Raw genomic sequence first — 16,106 nt, 5'->3', positions numbered from 1 at the left:
ATTGAAACATAAGATTATTAAGGGATTGGATACATTAGAGGCAGGTAACATGTTCCCAATGTTGGGGGAGTCCAAAACTAGGGGCCACGGTTTAACAATAAGGCGTGTGCCATTTAGAACGGAGATGAGGAAAAACATTTTCAGTCAGAATGTTGTAAATCTGTGGAATTCTCTGCCTCAGAAGGCAGTGGGGATCAATTCTCTGGATGCTTTCAAGAGAGAGCTAGATAGAGCTCTTAAAGATAGCGGAGTCAAGGGGTATGGTGAGAAGGTAGGAACGGGGTACTGATTGTGAATGATCAGCCATGATCACGTTGAATAGCGGTGTTGGCTCGAAGGGCCGAAAGGCTTACTCCTGCACCTATTGTCTATTATCTATTTTTATTGTCTATTGTCTATTGTTTTAGAGATTACATAAAATTAAATAATTCAATGTTCATACCGTGGGACTGTGAGCTACTCCAGCAACATATACGGTGGTGTTCTTCCAGTTCGTGTGTTGAATCATTCTGGCAATGGAGAAGGCCCAAGGCAGAGAGTTCAGTGTGGGGATGAGAAGGGGAGCGAAAATGGTTAGGAACCGGAGACCCGGTAGTCCTTGGCGGACTGTTTAAGTGTTCGTGGAAATTGTCGCTGAGTCTTCGCTTGGTCTCGCCATATACTCGAAGCCACATCGGAACACCAGCTGAAGCAGATGAGTTTAGAGGAGGTGCATGCGGTTCTCTGTCTCGCCTGAAAGAAACATAGAAACAGAAACATAGAAAATAGGTGCAGAAGGAGAACTCTAGATGGAGGCGAGGGAGCAGGTGGACTGGTGCTATATCTCCTTCGGTTGGAGAAGGTCCCTCGGGAGGGAATATTTTGGGTTGGAAGGGATGAGTGAACCAAGATCTTTGGGAAGGATTGGTCTCTACTGAATGTGGAAACGGGTGGAGATGAGAAGATGTGGCTAACGATGAGATCAAGTTGGAGGTGAGGAAAGCGTCGGTGGATGTGGCTGGTGGGGTGAAAAGTCATAGAAACTCTGGGGAGGATGAGCGAAATCAAAACAGTGGCGCTGCGGAGAGCTGATGCCTCACAGCGTCAAGGCCCGGGTGCGATCCTGATTATGGAGACTGTCTGCGCACAGTTTGGACGTGATCCTTATGCTGCGTGGGGTTTCTCCGCGTGTTCCTGTTTCCTCCCACGTTCCAACGATATTGTAAGTCGAGTAAGGTTTGTAAGTTATTTGGTTTCCGTAAATTGTTCTTTGTGAGGGGGATATGAAAGTGGGATAAAATTGAAACATTTCACTGACCCACATCCGTAATTCGCCAGTTCCATGGTGATCTGTCCCATCCGCACGGCTTCGATGGTTTATCCTAATTCGCTGATCACTGATCTACAGTTACTCAACCAACCTGCACAACAGCGCGGAACCACCTTTTGCACTTTCAGGATTTGTTGTTTATTAATTGTTCACTCCACCTCTAAGCCCCTGTCCTTCATTGATGCGCTAATCTAACTCATAGCCTTTCCGTTCCATGATCTGTACCGGGCTAATGCACATGTGCATGATATTGCGCCCGGGGCCTCGCGGACTCGAGGGGTTTATTTCTATTATTTGTCGTAGATTTTTAGGGATGCAGCGAAACTGTTTACAATCTACTGCTACAATGAGGTGCTGACGCATAATAGCCCCAGCTGGGTCTACAGAAGATATTTTGATGGGGTATACATTCGCCGGGTTTGACAAATGCTTCGCTGCGTGCTACCTGAACATGCAGAGTGAGGTTCTGCAGATGACAGTCTAGCCTATGACAGTCTATAACAGGCTCGTCATTTCCTTCCATTCTCTGCATCTTCGTGGTTCATTGCATCAAGAAGGCTGGAAGACTCGAGAAAGATGCCGATCAGTCTACTTATTCACGTTCGACTTTTCCATCTTCTCGGTGAAGTCGTAAATAGCTTGATTGCCCGAAGTCCCAAGAATAGCTGTTATGGCTTTGGAATGCCCGCCTGCAGAATGTGGGAAGAAAAGGAGACTTCAAATTGTCCCCCAGGACTACATTCGCGGGAGGTGCGACCAACTAAGAGAGTTAGATAGTGCTCTGGGGGCTAGTGGAATCAAGGGATATAGGGAGAACGCAGGCACGGGTTATTGATTGTGGACGATCAGCTATCATCACAATGAATGACTGTTAAGGCTCGAAGGGCCGAATGACCTCCTGCTGCACTTATGTTCTATGTTTCGAGGTTTCTATATAACTGCAGTTGCGGCTGGAAAATTTCGGGGTCGTCTGGGAGAATGGGAGCCCAATAGAGCGAGGTGGTCAGAGTATAATGCAAACAGGATGTAGGTGACTGACTATAGGTGCATGAATCTCCTATGGTCATTCCTCTCAAAACATCTATACCATTTTTGGAGCCTGTTGAGGGAGCCGAGTTGTTGAAATTGCGAAAGCAGCAATTAGATTTGTGATATTAGCCTACGTCAGAGACACAATGGAGAACCATGAAGGGAGACAAAGCAACGTTAATTGGAAACACATTAGTTAGCGGGACAGAAACGAGATTCAAAGGCAGAAGAGTAGTCTCCGGAATGGTTTACTGCCATCCTGAAGCCCGAGACCAGATGTCTGGGAACGGTGACATAATATTCTAAAGTGAAGGGGTGAAGGGGATGGGGGAGGGGTGAGGGGTGAGGGGGAGGGTGAAGGGGAGGACGGGGTGTTGCTCACAATGCAGGAGAGGTTTGGACCCAACGGGTCCACTTGGTCTAGTAATATTCTAAAAGGGAGGAGTGAGGATCCAGGTCCGTGCATAACGGCGTAAATGCCATGGGTAGGATAAAGGGTTTGTCCTGGAGAGTGAATATAGAGTGTAAGATCGAAGCTTAAAAACAGGTACTAATGCGTAATAATCTCTGGGTTACCCCCGATGCTATATGTTATGAAGAATGGGAATAGGAAGGTAAGATAGACGAATGTGCGGCTGAGGAAAGGATGCAGGGGCGGAATTCAGAATTTTGTAATTTTGGAATAACTTATGGGGCAGAGCTGACGAGTACAAAAAGGATAGTTTCCACCTGAACTATAGGGAGACCAATATTCTGTCGGGCACGTTTGCTAGGGCTATGCAGGAGGGTTTACTATATATCAATAGGAGGACAGGATCCGATGCAGAAGTGAGGCAGGAAAGAGGCTAAAAATCTGGAGACTCAATGACAGCAAGTTCGGTAAATAGGACAGGTACGAGCGCGCAGTGAGCAGCGAAAGATGGTCAGCTTGAATTGCATTATTTTTTCAATGCTGGAGCCTGACGGTTAAAGCGGTTAGATCTGTGCGACTGAGACATCACAGCCATGGGAGAACCCTGGTTAATTGATGTGGAGGGCTGACATCTTAATGTTCCAGGGTACGGGTGTTGCAGGCAAGATTGAATTGCGGGTTGAAGCGGAGAGGGATTGATCATAAGTTCACAACGCTACATGGTAGGCATCCTTGTGTACCCAACTCCAGCAAATGTATTAATGCCCTTCCCAACAACGCATCCCTCACCCCGCATAGGACACTCGCGCACACACATTCGCGCGCACACACGCACACACACTGGCGCGCACACACACGCACACACACACGCGCGCGCGCACACACGCACACACACACTCGCGCGCGCACACACGCACACACACGCGCGCGCACACACGCACACACGCACACACACACTCGCGCGCGCACACACACACACGAACACACGCACACACACACTCGCGCGCGCGCACACGCACACCCACACGCACACACACACACTCGCGCGCGCGCACACACACACACACACACACACACTCGCGCGCGCGCACACACGCACACACACACTCGCGCTCGCGCACCCGCACACACACACTCGCGCGCGCGCGCACACACACACACACACATACACGCACACACTCGCACGCACACACACACACACACACATACGTACACGCACACACACACACACATACACACGCACACACGCACGTACACGCACACTCGCGCGCGCGCGCATGCATACGCAGATTAGAATGACGCAACTCTACCTGTCCATTACATTTCCAATATGGTGCGCTGTGAATGAGACCTCGACCCCTATCCGCAGATACTACTAATCTGGACTGGATCAAGTTTTATACTTCAATTAATTTCAACCACGATAAACGACATGCAAAAGCTGGGTTTACTTTGAGCCAGTCACCAGTGCAAACAAGTTGTCTCAATTTTAAGATATTGTTTATGTTCATATGGGAATTACATAATTTCTCGATGATAGCAGAATCAAACGTAAAATCTGCACTTTCCTTGATTTTGTACTTTCCTTCAACAATCAACATAAACCTACAAAAATTGAATCTGAGAACATGGAAACAATCACAGTTGCGTTCAAATGAGTAAATGTGTATGGGTAAATGGTAATAAGCCGGCAAGAATGTCGGACCGGTGTTACGGAATAAAAAGTTGCTGGATGTCTCTCTGCAAATGGGGTCCGCCAGGAGCCACATATCAGGTTTCACCAAAGCTGGGAATTTAGAAAGGGACCGATGCATCTGTCCTGCTGTTTTCCCTGCGGATCCTTTGGAACGGTTATGGAATTTCGCTGCTCGAAGTGCTACGTGAGAAATAACAAACTGAACCTGCAGGGGGAATTACTTGTTCGGTTCTACTGCTAAAGCGTTCACAGAATACCAAAATAACCTGTTGACCGAGCAGGAAAGGGAGATTGTACAGAACTAGCCTATTCCTGGGAATTAAAATGTTAGACGATAGTTCGATTACAATTCTAAATACGGATATGATTAGATAATTAAAAGAATAATCATAATAATGAGATAACATATTATAATATATAACATAATAAATTTAAGAATGAATAATTCCATTCCGTAGTATGGAAACACCAGAAAGAAGGCGGTGAGATCATTGGTTCAAGACCCGTGCGTAAAGACATTTCATGCCAATTGAATTGTTGAATCAAAATCTTTCATAATCATGTATCTGAACTTGTGTGGACCACACGATTCCACTGGTTGGCGGAAAAGACACAAAGTACACTTTAATTATTACTACGATCAGTCATATTTTGCCTGGAAAATCACTGCACCGTTTCTCTGTGGGGTTCCCGAAACGGAATCCTTCAGCAACATGTGCCGGATAATCGTCCGGACTTTTCTTGGAGCCTGTTAATGTAACTTCCATTGGGTGATATCTCCCATAACAATTTCAGACCGCATCTGAAGATATATTGATTTACGATTCATTTCAGCCTTCGTTCTCGCCTGAATGAAAGCGGTAGATAAAAAATGGCCCGTAAATTTTTCATGTCCAAAGCGGCCACGATCACATCAAATCACCTTTTATATCTGTTTTTGATTTTATCTAATCGACACCACCACCCCCCCCCCCTCCCCTTTGAACCGAATTTATTTTCTACCACCGACATCCTGTGTACGACGTGTTAAGGTTAAGGTGACACGAAGCGTAACATATGAAGCCATGGGAACGGATATAGGTGCAAGTGAACGGAGAGAAGGGGAAACGCGTGCGGAATAGTGGGAGCATTGGTGCGCATTCAGGTGGGTCAGTAATGAGAGGGCGAAAAATGTTTCCTAAAATTAGGGAATTCAATGTTCACAGCGTTGGGTTGTAATCTCGCTCAGCGGAATATCGAGGGCCGCTGTTCCAATATGCGAGTGGCTTCACTTGGCAATAGAGGACGCCCTGGACAGAAAGGTCAGTATGGGAATGGGAATGGGAGTTGAAATGGACAGGAATGGTGATATCCAGCAGGCCAAGAGCAAGTATTTGGTGAAACGGTCGCATAGTCTCAACAATGTAAAGGACCTCACATCGGGAGCATATAAGGCACTAGACGAGATTAGCGTAATTGCATGTGAACCACTGGCTCAGCTGGAAAGGTTGCTTGGGCGGAAGTGAGAAAAGAAGTAACGTACAGGCGTTACATTTCCTGCGGTTAGAGCGATGTTAACTGGAGAGTGGATTGTTTCAATGGGAAGGAATGAGTGAACCAAGGAGCTGCGGATGGAGGGGTCTTTGCGAAACTGGAAAGGGATGGCGTTGGAAAAATGTGGCTATTGGCGGAAATGTCGGCAATAACATATAAGATGCACAGACTTGGGAGGTGAAAGGTAAGGACTGGAAGAACTATATTCTTGTTCAGCCTAGTGGGGGGGGGGGGGGGGTGGAAGAGTGGCATACTGCAGGGTTGATGGATACATCTAAGACATCAGATCCCAATCTGAAGCGTCGGCATGTCAGCCCCTCCACATGTGCTGTATGGCTACAGAACGTCGACATTGTTTGAGATTCCAGCAACAGCAGTCTCTCTCTCTTTTGTTTGAGACACACAAAGTAAGAGGATATTTTGGATGTTCTCAGGAGAATAGGAGATGACGTACTTCGAAGAACCAGGGTGGGAGGAGGTACAGCCAAGATAACTATGGGGAGTCAGTTGGTTTGCAGTGGAGGACAATCGAATATTTACACCAGTGATGGAGAGATCGAGAAAGTGGTGAGATGTCAGAGATAACCCTTGCGAACTTGAGTGTTGAGCGGAAGACAATAAAGTCGATGAAATCGCCGAGTTCTGCATGGGTGCATGTAGAAGCCCTGAAGCAGTTGTCGATGTAGCGGAGAAAGAGATGTGGGATGGTGGCAGTGTACGTTTGGAACAAGGAATATCCGACATAACGACAAAACGTTTGGCATAGCTGGGGCCCATATGAGTGCCCCTGACTACAGCTTTAACGAAGAATTGTAGAGGAATGAAAAGAGAATTTGTTGAAGGGGAGAACAAGTTCGACCAGGCGTAGAGAATATTAGTGCAATGAGTGGTTCTACTTTCAAGGAATAACCCTTGTGCTCTTAGACCTTCCTGGTGAGTAATGGATGTGTAAGGATGCTGGGCGTGCATGCTAAAGGTCAGGCAATGGGGGAGGGGGCGCGAGGAATTGAATTGTTTGAAGTGCTTAATAATGTATGAGGGGGTCTTGGGTGCAGGGCGGAATGGATTGGATGGACCAGATAAAATCTTCGTTTTTGGAGATGAGTTACATGAAGAGCAGACAGAAATGGTGGACGTTCCAGCGCATTCCTGTCTGTAAAATAGATTATTATAGTCCGCAAGCATCAGAACTCACTCCAACATTGGCAAAATCTTTGCGGATTTCACCCCTTCTCAGAGGACAATTCTACGAAGGGTTCTCGCGGCTCATTGCTTAATCAAACTAATCATCTGAATGCATAGCCACTTTCATAATTGTATCGAAGGTAGACATAAAATCCTGGAGTAACTCAGCGGACAGGCATCATCTCTGGAGAGAAGGAATGGGTGCCGTTTCTGGTCGAAACCCTTCTTCATAATTCTATCCTCACGTTTTACTCTGAGGGTGGAGGGACAAGGGTAGGGTGGTGTCAGCGATTCTGTATTTTAAATGCATTTTAGCGGTGGTCTCGTTTCTTCTCTTCCGGTAAGTGGTGAACGCACAGGTGGCGCTCTCAGCCAAATACTTTGGGAGATTCCACAGCCCAGTCGCAAACAGAAGAGAGAGACACACCCACAATTCTGTAGGTGCAGAAATCTGAATGGAAATGCCCACAACGCGATCAAATGTGAAAGCGACCGTGAACAGTATACGTCCACGGCACCCATGAAATGAATCAACTGACACACGGGCGCGTAGAGCAAGACAGAATTTCGCCAATTATGTCCTGCAACCCAGAGTAATACCACTCTGCAGACAGTCATCAAGAGGTCCGCCGTCGCAATGGCCATCAGGTAACGAGTGATGCATCTGGAGAGACCGTACTTCCTGTGGAATAGGATCATAATCGCCACCAGGTTCATTGTGAATGATTGAAATAGGAATCCATGATGAAATGTGGGACACACAATGAACATTGTAAGAGATATGCCTTGTAGAAAATTGGCGTAATTTGATGGACGCTTGTCTTTGCTCGTGTTTTGAGGGTCAGCGTTTGACAACGGTTTCTGTTTTTTCACGGTTCTTCAAATTCAACATCAACTCCAACACCAACTCTCGAAGACATGAGTAGCGGCCTGACTTTGAGAGTACATGTGAGAGGGTGATTAAAACCATCAAAGAGATAAACTTACTACGAACGATAAATATCTTGTCTACTCTGGAATTTAGAAGGATGAGCGGGGATCTTATTGAAACGTATAAGATTATTAAGAGATTGGACACGCTGGAGGCAGGAAACACGTTCCCGATGTTGGGGGAGTCCCCAACCAGGGGCTACAGTTTAAGAATAGGGGGTAGGCCATTTAGAACGGAGATGAGGAAGAACTTTTTCACTCAGAGAGTTGTGAAGCAGTGGAATTCTCTGCCTCTGAAGGCAGTGGAGGCCAATTCTTTGGATGCTTTGAAGAGAGAGTTAGGTAGAGCTCTTAATGATAGCGGGTTCAGGGGATATGGGGAGAAGGCAGGAACGGGATACTGATTGTGCATGATCAGCCATGCTCACGGTGAATGGCGGTGCTGGCTCGAAGGGCCGACTGGTTTACTCCTGCACCTATTGTCTATTGTCCATTGTCTAATGTCTAAATACAGTGCCCGTTGAAATTGCAAAACAAAGCCTGGTATTATAACTGAGGTAAGAAATATCATACTTCGGTACACGTGACAATAAAAAACGAATCTAAAACTCTGAGAGTGATTAAACCGTAAAATTTCAAGACGATTTCTTGTGTCCAATGGGATCGGCTTTAAATTGCGCGCCAAGTAACGCACCCCACTCTAAAAATCTACTTTATCTATCTCTCACTATCTCTGTTTCACGCTTTACCCCCTCTCTTTCTCTCATCAGTGAAAAGTGGACAACAGCACAAGTGAAGATGTTGTCATGCAGACCCATCTGCAAATCCTGCCAGACAAGGGATATCTGTCGCGTATTCAGCCGTTCTCACCCGTATTGGCGGCAGTTATTTGGTTTCCATCGCATTAACCTCATGGCATGCATCGAATGGAAACTTGCCAAAGCATTAATATCAGCCGGATACAACTGGTAACTGGAAATCTTTCAATGGCCAGCAGTGTGAGAGAGTTTTGTCTGTTTCGTCACATCACGAAGATGCTGGAGTCGATCAATAAAGATGTAATAGCGGCGCATTTGGATAGCAGCAACAGGATCGGTCCAAGACACTTTGGATTTACGAAGGGGAAATCTTGCTTGACGAATCTTCTGGAATATTTTGAGGATGTAACAAGTAAAATGGATAAGGGGGAGCCAGTCGATGTAGTGTAGCTGGACTGTCAGAAAGCCTCACATACCAAAATAGTGTGCAAAATTAGAGCACATGGTATTGGGGGAAGGGTATTGACATGGATAGAATATTGGTTGGCAGACAGGAAACGAAGAGTAGGAATTAATGGGTACCTTTCAGAATGGCAGGCAGTGATTAGTGGGGTGCCGCAAGGCTCGGTGCTTGGACCGCAGCTATTTACAATATATATTAATGATTTAGATGAAGGAATTAAAAGTAACATTAGCAAATTTGCAGACGACACAAAGCTGGGTGGCAGTGTGAACGGTGAAGAGGATGCTTTGAGGACGCAGGATAACTTGGATAGGTTGTGTGAGTGGGAAGATGCATGGCAGATGTAGTATAATGTGAATAAATGTGAGGTTATCCAATTTGGTGGCAAGAACAGGAAGGCAGGTTATTATCCCAATTGTGTCAGATTAGGAAAAGGGGAAGTGCCATGAGATCTGGGTGTCCTTGTCCATCAGTCACTGAAAGTAAGCGTGCAGGTCCAACAGGAAATGAAGAAAGCTAATGCCACGTTGGCCTTCACAACGAGAGGATTTTATTTCGGAGTCACGTGAGTGACTACGTGAAGACCCCGTCCAGCACGCATGCGCGACATTAGCGTTCAAGCAGCTACAGCGCGACGAACGGGAGTTCAAGGTGCTCCCGCTACAATTTGAAAAGTCGGGCCGACAGGTAAGTTTACCGTGGCCGTGAGTATTTCCTCTGTTGTCTGTTTTATGTTCCAGACCAGAGGGAAGAAACTCGCAACTCGCCCCCGTTCGTTTTCCGTTGAGGAACGTTCTTTGGAGGGGGGGCAAGAGGCGGCAAACTACCGAGCCGAGCCCAGCACCGCTAGTGCAGCCTGAGCAGCGAGCTGGAGGTACCTGCAGCCAGAACCGGGCGGTAGTGTCCGACGATTCGGATGAAGATGCTACCCCGCTATACAGCGGCACTGGCAGCCGCCTAAGCCGAATGGAACGGCTTATGGAGCAAATGCTCCAGCGAGATCTGCTGAGAGAGCAGCAGCAGACTCGCCAAGGGAGGGCCCAGATCGCCCAGGCACTCCCGCAGTGCCCTTTAGGGGCACTGGCCATTGCCTCACCTTCTTTTGAAGGCAGCATTGGCGACCAGGTCTGGGCTGGTCAAGAAGAGGGGTTGTTGGCTGAAGATGTCCGGAGTACGCAGAGTGTACAGGATCAGGAAGAGCTGCTGGGTGTGGTCAACCGCTACGTGGACATTCCACGAGGGGGTCGGCCTTTAGAGCCGAAACTTGCAGCCAGCATTGACCACCTGTCCTCAAAACCCCTACAAGAACGGGTGGTCAATGAGGCTCTTGAACTATACACAGCCCCAAAAAATTGTACATCATTAAATGTACCAGCTGAAAACAGCCAAATTTGGGGACATTTGGGGCAGAACATCAGGAACCTGGAGTTGAAGCTCCAGAAAATCCTTAAAGCTCGGTCCATTGATGGTGTGGACATTTCCACAAATCAGCAAGATACACTAGCTCTGCTGTGCACCACTCAATACCAAATAAATGGTTTACGGAAATTATCAAGCCTGCCCTCAACCCTAAGTTTGCGGGACTCTGCAAAACACCGGGTTCAGAACCTCCAATTCTGCTTTTTGGAAAGGATCTCCCAAAAAAGGTGAAAGACCTAGAGGAAGAATCCAAGACCTTTGGTCTCGTGAGGGCAGGTTTGGGACCAAGCAGACCTAACAAACCCAGGCGGCAGTACCTCACGGCGTCCACCAGTCATAGACCACCATATGGGACTGGTGAAAGCTCGGGGTCCGCAACCATTCCCCGTAAGCCTTTTTTAGGCCAGGGCCCAGAGCGGACCCCATGGAAAATGCGCCACCCCCCAACAACAACATCAACGTCAACAGCAGCCCTCTACAGCCCAGCAGACACCTCATCGTCCAGCGAAGAGGCAGAAGAAGAATTAACACCAATCACCATGGAGGTAGGTGGGTCTGGTACCTTTCGGCATATGAGCAGTAGGGACTCTATACTATCAGGGGGGAGATTGCACTTGTTTTTGCATGCATGGGAAACCATCACTAATGACAAATACATACTAACCTGCATTCATGGCTACAAAATTGACTTTGTTCATGAAAACATTCCGCCAGTTCAGCACATACCCCAAAGGGTATTCACCCTCTCAGTCAAAGACAAACAAGAGGGTCAAGCTGAACTTGTGAGGCTACTAGCAAAAGGTGTCATTGAAAGAACAAAAAATGAACCTTTGGAATTTGTGTCTACAGGGTACTTTCTAGCAGGCATTGATTTAAAAGATGCCTTCTACTCAGTACCCATACACAAGGAACACCGTAAATAATTAAAATTTATCTGGATGAAACAGCTATGGCAATTTAAAGCCTTACCAAATGGACTAACCTCCGCTCCAAGGTTGTTCACTAAAATCTTAAAACCCGCCTTGGCATTATTGAGAAAACAAAAGCATATAGTCATGGCGTACTTAGACGACATTTCAATAGTAGGGAAAACCTTGGAGACAGCTCTTTTGGCAGTAGCAGCCACCAAACGTTTGTTTGAAACTTTGGGGTTTGTCATACATCCAGATAAATCCAATTTTACACCGTCCACTACCATGGACTATCTTGGATTTACGATTGATACTGTTCGCATGGTTGTAACTCTGCCAAAGTGGAAAGCATCACAATTGGCACTATCATGCCACAAACTAATGCATAAACGTCAGCCAACCATACGGCAGGTAGCTAGAGTTATTGGTAAAATGGTAGCAGCTTTTCCAGCTGTACAATTTGGGCCTTTGCACTACCAAAATTTACAAAGAACAAAAGTGCACGCACTAAAGCAAAACTCAGGTCACTTTGACCGAGCCATGTATTTAACTGCTGAATCCATTACAGAGTTACAATGGTGGACAAGGAACATTAGCCTCAGTTCCAGTCCCATAATTATCACCAACCCAGTATTAACCATTCAAACGGATGCCAGTGCTTTGGGCTGGGGAGCAACTAACATGCTATCCAGCACAGGGGGCAGATGGACTAATTCTGAATCATCTTGCCTACAGACACGGGGTATCAACTATTCAGAAATGTTGGGTGCGTTTTATGGTTTAAAAGCATATGCATCTAATACGCATCATGCACATGTCCGGTTGCAATTAGATAATACCACGGTGGTGGCTTATATCAACCACATGTGTGGTATAAAGTCAATATCGTGTGATAAATTGGTCAACATAATCTGGCAATGGTGTGTCGAAAGACATACTTGGTTATCAGCAGCTTACCTACCAGGTAGCAAAATACAGTGGCAGACACCAGGTCACGCAAATTTAACGATAACATCAAATGGATGTTAAATCCCAAAATATTTGCCGAAATTACAAAGCAATATGGCACACCAGATATCGATCTATTTGCATCCAGGCTGAATCACCAGGTACCAACGTATGTCGCTTGGGAACCAGACCCTGAGGCAGCAGCAGTTGATGCATTCACGCTGTATTGGGGGAAAATGTTCTTTTATGCTTTTCCTCCCTTCTGCCTCATCAGTCGGGTATTACGGAAGATTCAATTGGATTCCGTCCCCAGCAGTCCGGAATTATTAATCCACCCAGTGTCAGGCATCAGTCACCCGTGCCATGACAGAGTCAATCTCCTGGCTTGCAGATTCTAAAAAGACCTCTACTGGGCCTGGGACTGTCTGAGGACGCCATCAACATGATGACCGCATCCCACCGGGAGTCCACCAGGAGACAATACCTGACCAATATAAGGAATACTTACCTGGCAGGGGAGATACCTTGATCACTCAGGAGGTTTTCCCAGGACGAGGCTATCCCATTGCACTTCGGGTGTGCTGACGCCTGCGATGTCCCCAAATGCGGGATACTCGACTGCAAAATTTGTGATAGTGGGGGACTGCGTTCGCGCTCTCCCCTGTTAAAATGGGAACGGTATTGCTCCAAAACAGGAACTACCTACACTACAGCGACACCCACCAGTGTCGTGCAATTCCTGGTTGGATTACATCAGGAAGGACTCAGCTACAGCGCCATAAATACAGCCAGGAGTGCGTTGTCAGCTTATTTGGTTCCAGCAGCAGGACAACTGGCTTTGGGGTCCCATCCACTAGTAATCAAAATCATGAGGGGCATTTTTAATACTAACTCCCCCAGACCAAGGTACACTCAGATCTGGGATGTCAGCATTGTGCTGACGTACCTTAGGGGATGGCCACCGCCCAGGGCACTCACGCTGGAACAACTTACACTGAAATCAGTCATGCTCATGGCACTAGTGTTAGCTTAAAGGGTACAATCCCTCCACCTTCTGAGGCTGGACAGCATGACAGAGTCATTGGACTGTTTCACATTCCATATTCAGGGACTGGTCAAACAAACTAGACCAGGTACCACGCCTCCAGTCATGGAGTTCTGGGCATATTCATCTGAACCACGGCTGTGTGCCAAGACCACCTCGCCAATTACATAGACACAACATACAACTTAAGAGGGAGAGAAAAAGCCTTATGGATAAGCCACAAGAAGCCTCATGGTCAGGTGACGAGCCAAACCATTTCAAGGTGGCTCAAGCAGGTGCTTAAGTCCGCGGGAGTCAATACGAATGTTTACAAATCTCACTCCACCAGGGCTGCATCTACGTCGGCGGCTAGTCAAATGGACGTGCCTATTGACCATACTCTGGCCAGAGCAGGATGGTCCTCGGAAAGAACTTTCCAAAGGTTTTATAATAAACCGCTGGCGCAACCTGCTACATTTGCAGACAGAATTTTAGAGTCTGCAGATAATATTTAATTTGAGCCCTGGGGAGCTCTCTGTTTTTTGTTGTCATTAATAAACCTTTTTTGTTCACAAACAGGTTTCTTGATCGCGATAACATACTTCCTCCCTCTAAGGTCTTCAGACAGTGAGTGAAGCATGAGCTGGTACACGGTTCGGAATCACAGAGCTTTGAAGTCTTCACGTAGTCACTCACGTGACTCCGAAATAAAATAGTAAGATTAAATGAGAACTTACCAGTTCGAAGTTTGATCTGTATTTTATGAGGAGTTACGATGAGGGACTACGTGCCCTCCGCTCCCACCCTTTTTTATACAGATCAACTGGTAATCAAGTTCTTATTTTTTCTTTACTATATTTATTTCAATCGTTGTGTTTTTTCTGTGAATCCACACCGCTGCTTTGAAGAATGTCGCGCATGCGTGCTGGACGGGGTCTTCACGTAGTCCCTCATCGTAACTCCTCATAAAATACAGATCAAACTTCGAACTGGTAAGTTCTCATTTAATCTTACTATTTGAGTATATGAGCAAAGAGATCCTTCTGCATTTATACAGGGCCCTGGTAAGACCGCACCTGGAGTATTGAGTGCAGTTTAAGTCTCCTAATTTGAGGAAGGGTATTCTCCTCTTGAGGGAGTTCAGCGTCGGTTCACGAGGTTAATTCCCGGGTGGCGGGGCTGTCATATGATGAAAGAATGACACGACTGGGATTTACTCGTGTTTAGAAGGATGAGAGGGGATCTTATAGAAACATAATATTATTAAAGGATTGGACACGCTAGATGCAGGAAACATGTTCCGATGTTGGGGGAGTCCGGAACCTGGTGCCACAGTTTAAGAATAAGGGGTGGGCCATTTAGAACTGAGATGGGGAAAACCTTTTTACTCAGAGAGTTATTCATTTCTGGAATTCTCTGCCTCAGAAGGCAGTGGAGGCCGATTCACTGGATGTATTCAAAAGAGAGATAGAGCTCTTGGCGCTAGCGGAATCAAGGGATATGGGGAGAAGGCAAGAACGGGGTGCTGATTGTGGATGATCAGCCATGATCACTTTGAATGGCGGTGCTGGCTCGAAATGCCGAATGGCCTACCCCTGCAGCTATTATCTGTGTATCTATTCTTAACAGCCGGTTTAGTTCCGAGGGATGTCGAGCTCCTTTGTTCAGCAACTCCAGGACAGGTATTATCAGTATCCTGGGGTACAGACGAATGCCGTCCGCTAATAGACATTGCCCAGTTACTTACACCAACCCTCTCCGTTTAACCTGGTGATTGTAACCATTTTGTTCCTCCTTTGCCTCATACCGCATTCGTTTGCAAATTCAAATAGCAACATCTCTCAGCGCCTTCCAATCATTCCTCACAAGTTGTCGTTGATCCGCAGGGTGTTCCAACTGCTATCAGAATTGCATTAAAAAAAAGAGACTTGATCTCCGAAACTAAATAGTAACTTTCGCATTTCTTCTTCGGCACTGCATGCATACAGGTAACAATGTCTGACCAAGTTAAACTGTGCTCTTATTTATAATGGAAATAAAAGGCTAAAGGGACAATGGAATCATAACCCAGCGGACATTACTTCTGGACTGTTGAACAAATCGGTGCTTGTTTCTAATTTTCTAATTGACGTTCATCATTGACGCTCATTAGGGCGACCGCTCCCGAGACATGCACCTCGTGATTATAACTCACCCAAAAACAACATTTCCCATTTTATTTCCCAATTTAATACATTCTGTGAATATTGTTCTGCGACATTTATATATTGTATTACGAGTCCGTGCAATCGTGTATTATTTTGCTTCAACTTCCTTCACTACAATTAATGGCTCATTTCCTCTGTGAGCTCCGCTGACCTGGTCAATAGGATGCCATTTAAAACATTTCAGGCAGTCGGTTCAATTTTTCTTGTATCTGTTCATTGTGCTAAATCATAGAACCTGGAAGAGTACAGCACATGAGACTTCGGCCCATAAGATACCCGATT

At 46.3% G+C, this 16,106-nt stretch overlaps 1 non-coding gene across 1 annotated transcript; it reads left to right on the top strand.

Moving 5' to 3' along the window:
- The first annotated feature begins 13,093 nt into the window (after nucleotides 1-13,093).
- On the top strand, nucleotides 13,094-13,257 carry LOC144610122 (U1 spliceosomal RNA). The gene has a single exon (XR_013549398.1). It is a non-coding gene; the product is annotated as a U1 spliceosomal RNA (small nuclear RNA).
- The last annotated feature ends 2,849 nt before the right edge of the window (nucleotides 13,258-16,106 follow it).

The sequence above is a fragment of the Rhinoraja longicauda genome, chromosome 35 (assembly GCF_053455715.1).
Source record: "Rhinoraja longicauda isolate Sanriku21f chromosome 35, sRhiLon1.1, whole genome shotgun sequence".
Taxonomy (NCBI): domain Eukaryota; kingdom Metazoa; phylum Chordata; class Chondrichthyes; order Rajiformes; family Arhynchobatidae; genus Rhinoraja; species Rhinoraja longicauda.
The sequence above is the reverse complement of the archived record's forward strand: the minus strand, read 5'-3'. Positions and strand labels throughout refer to the sequence as shown.